Source organism: Pinus tabuliformis, chromosome J (genome assembly GCF_031772625.1).
Source record: "Pinus tabuliformis cultivar Carrire ecotype Pingquan chromosome J, CPIR1, whole genome shotgun sequence".
NCBI lineage: Eukaryota > Viridiplantae > Streptophyta > Pinopsida > Pinales > Pinaceae > Pinus > Pinus tabuliformis.
This window is the reverse complement of record NC_142295.1, coordinates 692455121-692460907: the sequence shown is the minus strand read 5'-3', so window position 1 is coordinate 692460907 and position 5787 is coordinate 692455121.

Genomic DNA, 5787 nt, shown 5'->3' with positions numbered 1-5787 from the left:
CTGAATCCATTTGGCCCATTAAACCTTTGTTTGTAAAGAAAAACCTTATAAAAACCCCCTCCTACCCATAAACCCCTTTGAAATTGTGAAATAACCCAAAAACCCGCCTTTTGGCACTTATCCAAAGTTTCGGCGCATATGTTTGATTTTTTAAAATATATTGAAAAGCTTTACAAAACACCATATCCTAATGTTTTCCGCCGGGTGCAAAATCCAAAACAAATATTATTTAAATCCCCCGCCCGCATCCGTATCGGTCGATCACATCGTCAACCCATCAACCGTTCGATCGGGCAACATTGATCGGACGGCTATTATCCATATCGGGTTGGGCCCGAGGTCCGACGTTTGGCACCCGAGAAACTGTCAGAGGGTGACGTCAGGCCTCCGCCACGCGTCGCCCTCACAGCTTCTCGGGTCGGCCTCTGACAAAACCGGGGCCGTATTGTAAGCGGTCCGAGAAAACCGTTATCGCCGTTTCACTTACCGCCTGGTTTTGCTGGTCCCATGTCATGCCCACGTCAGAGCCACGTCGCTGCCACCCCGCCGTCGCATCACCTCATTCATCCGTCCCTTCGCTGACATGTCCGCCACTTCAGCATATCCGTGGACCAGCCAGAACTTGCCACATCACCCGGTGACGCCATGCTGACGTCATCCGACTCCGATCCCACCCGATGATGTCACGCTGACGTCATCCCAAAAAACGCGCCAATATTGCCAAAAATCCATTTTTAGGCCAAAATCTCATGTTTTTTCCACTTTTGGCAAAAGACACTACTGTTATTTTTGCATGCTGCTCACGTCCAAACCAGCACCAGCCTACTAAAGTCGATTCCGAGACCGCCAGAGCCTCCATTGCACCTGCATTCGCAACTCTTGCCGACGAATTCACCAGTTATTTTTCAAAATCATCCCATAAGCCTGGTTTTATCCATAATTCTGCAAATAAACTGGTAACAGACGGTAAAACTCTGTTTTCACCGTTAAACACACAGTGACCTGCACTTATATCCAGCCAGTGAAGCCATTAAACTCCTGCAGGGCCGCATTTGACAAATTGAGTTAAAATTCACAGCTAGTTCGCGCAGTCGTGAACTAGGAACCTTAACTGACCAAATTCACCACAGAAAACACTTTGCTCAATCCTGCTACTATTTTATCAATCCTTTAAACAGTATTTCAATTGTTGTTTTACTCAATTTGCCTTCTGTTTCTTATATTTCACCTCCCTTGCAAAGAAACACTCCTCTGTGTCGTTCTGTTCAAGTGGAACCGGTTTACATACAAATCAAGAGCCTCAGTAGCCATGGAGACACCAATAGCTCTAAACATCCAGCCTCTGAATGCCCCTCAAAAAGAGATAAATTGGAAACCCCTGGGGGACCTGGATTATCAAATGTTAGATTGGTTTCCAATGGGCTCCAAGTATAATATTCATATGATCAATCAAATAAAAGCCCAGCACCTTAGTGGGGCTGATATTTTAGGGATTTGGGATTCAAATTTGCCCATTTACAACCTCCCTCAAGTCAATCCCCTTCCAGACTTGATCCACAAGTGCCAGGAATGCTATGATCCTTGCCAAAGAGTTGTTCTTACTCCTACAGGTTCAGTGTTGTTCTACATCACTCCAGAAACCATTAATGAGATGCTCCACTTCCACACTGCAAGACCATTGACACCCCTGTCTATGCTGGATTTAGTGAAGAAGGGAACTAATTTGTCACATGCCCAGATTGTCAAGATCAACCAGTTGTTTGTAGATTCAGGTTCTGAAACTGTGAGAACTCCTCCTATTGGATATGAGTACCTGAATGAATTGGGAAGAATGCTGGTGGACTTGATCAGTTATGTCCTGGGGTATAAAGGAATTGAAGATGTTGATGACACCATAATGGCAATGCTGTCCATATTTTCCCCAGGAATGCCTCTTGCTGTACACTATGACTATGCTACCTATATTGCAGAAAAGATTCATGAGCAGCTAATGAATCTACCAAGGGAAAGAGTGTTCAGATTCACTTCATACATCTACCATCTATTCTTGTTCTATCAACCAGACAGCTTCCATGTTCCCCTCAAGAAACTAAATGCCCAGGGAGTTCCAAGATCAGTTGTCTTTTGGTCTTCAATTTTTCATAGTGCTTCTCTCTCACCATACACATACTGTGAGTTCATAGACTTGTTCATTTTCCCGGCAATGACCTTGCTATATGGTGTACCTCCTCCAAGGCTAACTGATCAGATGCAAAGAGTCCTCCACCTCTCTAAAGCCTACAGCATTGGTGATTGGTACTTCTACCAACACCACATAGTAATCAGGATTTATGGCTGTGAATTGGACCCTTTTAGGCTCCCAAGGTATGTCCCCATGAGGCTCTTTGCCCTAGAATACTTCAGACAGTTTGGAAATGCTGACTACATCCATTTCCAAAGTAAAAACAAGAAGGTGCAACTGAAGGTAAGGAGCCAGCTAGGTCCTTTCTTATATAACAAAAGAGAAGAGGGATGGAGGGAGGCAGATAGCATCCTAGAGGGCCTCAGATTTCAAACCAGCTTCAGATGGTTACCCTATGATCGTAATCACTTTATTTCCCTCAGGAGAGTAAAACAAAAATTAGGCACATATTCACATCTGAAGTTGCCTCATATTGAGAAGTATGCTAATGCCTTGAGCTGGAAAGAAGGAACTCTAGAAGAGCCAATTACTAAAGAGCAGATGCTAGAGAATGAAGCTAGAAATCTACAAAAGGAGGCTGACTTGGAAACTTGTGAACAGGTCTCTTCCTCATACCAAAGGCAACTTGGAGAAGCTGCTTCATCTTCAACAACACCTCAGCAAGCGGCCATGAAAACTCAGCAAGCATCCAGCAAAGACAAAGAAAAGCATGTGGAGGAGGAACAGCTACCTCCTATGACTCAAGAACAAACAGATAAAGAGATGGAGCAGCAGCAAGAAGAAGAACAACAACAACAACAATAGGAAGAACAAAGGCAGGAACAGCCTGTGCAACCAGAACAAACAGTGGAAGCCCCAAAATCCACTGAGCAACAGCCACAGCAAACTGTGCCTCCAAGGCAGGAAACATCAGTTGATGCATCAATCCTCCAAACTCCACAAAAGGAGGATGTAAGCAGAAAGAGAGACAGAGAGACTCCCCTAACATCTTCTATAAATCAGGGAGAAAAAAGGCAAAGATTGAATGATTTTTCTGAGGAGGATATGACAATAAGGCAGTCATTAGGCATGGGCCCACCAAGCAGAGAAGCATCCGCCAGTTCCTTTCAGCAGGAACAAGACAGAACAATAGGAGGAGAAGTCAGCTCCTCTAGCCAGCAGAGAGAGGGAGAACTGAGCATTAAGCAACAGTTCATTGAAATTAAGAAGAGGAGTGAGCCGATAAAAATACAGCTATATAACCATCTGTTGAAAATGGCTCCCACCAACCAGCAGCGCTTAATGTCTGCTTTTGATGTCAGTGAAGGCAAGATGATCATGAGCCATTTCTTACCAGCTGTAGCACAGCCCCAGTCTCATGCAGATTATATAAGGACCAATCTTGAGGTCCTTGCCAAGGACATTCACCCAATGGATAAAATTGAATTGCACAAGCAGACAGGTGAGATGGTCTATGCTTCCCTGGCAGACCAAACATTGGACAACTACAGGCTACAAAGTAGCCTTAACAATACAGCCTCTCAGCTAGAGTTGGAGAGAGCATCATCCCAGGCAAAGGACAACAGAATAAGGTCCCTAGAGGATATAATCATTGAGATTGGGCATGATCCTAGAGATATCAAGGGAATACAGGAAATATTGAAATTAAGGGATGATGATATGGCAGCTCTAAGAAGAAAGATAAAACTCCCAACCACGATTCACCCTCAAACAGATGAAGTAGCTCAACAAAGGCATGATAAAGATGCCACAGCTCTGCTGGTGACTCTCTATAAGCAGCTTATCCAGGCACAAGAAAAGCTGGGAGAATCAGAGGCTGCACAGGCAGCATTACAGGCAGCCTTGAAACAAAGAGAAGAAGGCCAGACCTCTCAGCCTCCTCCTCGGATCATTAATCTTGAGGAAACTGCTCCCATTACTACTCCTCCTCCTCAGCAGACTGATCAAGCAGCACCTTCTACTTCAGCACCACCAACAACAGAACAGGCCCAAAGCCTGGATATGCAAAAGCTAAGGACTGAGATTCAAGCCCTGGAAGCTCAAATGACAGAATTAAATGAGACCAGGGAGAAATTGGCCAAATTCAATGATAGATATGACAAATCAAAGCAGGTTGTGGCAGAAAAGGGCAGGGAAGTAAAAGCCCTCAAAGATAAGATCAAAGATCTAGAAAATGAGCTCAAGTTAGATAAAGTTGTGGCTGAGCTTAGAACAGTGTTGTGGGCTAATATTGGCCAGTCTATTACTGACCAATGGCCGTATATTGAAACCATCCATGAGCAACTAGAGCTCATTCCAAAGGCACAGGTTGAGATTCACAGATCAAGGAATGCCCTGAGCAATATGCCTGAAGTTGCCACCAGAATGATTAATGTGCTTAATCAAAAGACAAGTTCTCAGTTAGCTACCATGGGAATTCCCAACAGGACTGAGACCATTCAATTGATCAAGAGGGTTCTTACTCTGAGAAATCTAGTGCAGACATTAGAGAGAAGAACCCAAGACATGCAGACTGAGGTGAACAGGTTCATGGAGAAGTTTCAGGTGCTACAAAACAGAGGGCTTCCTAGCTTACTGAACAGCTCAGGGAGACTATTCACACATGAACAGTATGCCAAAAGGGTGAATGCATTTGCCACAAGTCAAATCAATGAGAAGCCCAGCACCTCAGAAGAAATAGGGCCAGCTACAGGACAAACTCTCTACAACAAAGTGGAAAGTTTATTTTTTATAATGAATGAAATCGAACACTTGTTTGCAGTAGCTCCAAATTTTTATAAGTATACAGAGGCGGAGGAGACTATGGATGCAATCCTCAGGCATCAATTACCTACACAGGACTGGTGGACCAAGGCAATACAAAAGATTTTGTAAACAATGAGCCATTCACCAAATTTTGTTCATAAAAATATGAATTGTCATGCACAGCACAGTTTAATAAAATCAGCATGCATTAAAGATTAAAGCTGAGCCAACTCAGCAGAAATTTCGGCCAACGAAGCAAAAGTAGGAAGCTACAGGTGTCCAGGCCGAGAAGCTACAGCAGAGCAGCTCCAAAAGCGCATTTCACAGCATTTATGCAGATCACTCCAACCGACTCAGTGGCCTCCAAAGGCCAAAATATCTTCTGACAAGCATAAAGATGCATTTATTTGTATTCAATGATGTAATAACTTTCTGATCTAAATATCTTGAAAAGTTGGTGAAAATATTCAATTCTGAGATAACTTAGCACTCAGATATTTTGTAATACGTTTTGTATATATTGGCCCCTCGCATAAGCTTGAGGGGGGTTGTTGATTTCTCCTGAAGAAGTTCTTATGCTGTAATCCTTTCAGAGTTTAATAAAGAAAGTGATGGAATTTCTCGGATTTCTGAAGTGCTGAATGCGTTCTGGTGTCTGTTGAAAACTGCTGGATTCCTGTGTATTTCACAATACAATAAGTTTCTGTAACTCTCTTTGTTATGTATTTTTGATCCATTAAAATCCATATATGTTTTCTAATTTCAAAGTGTTTGACAACAAAGAAAAAGAATAACCTTCAGGACTTATTCATGCAATACCCTGAGTTCAATCTGTGTTGTTAATGAATGTTTTTCTTCAG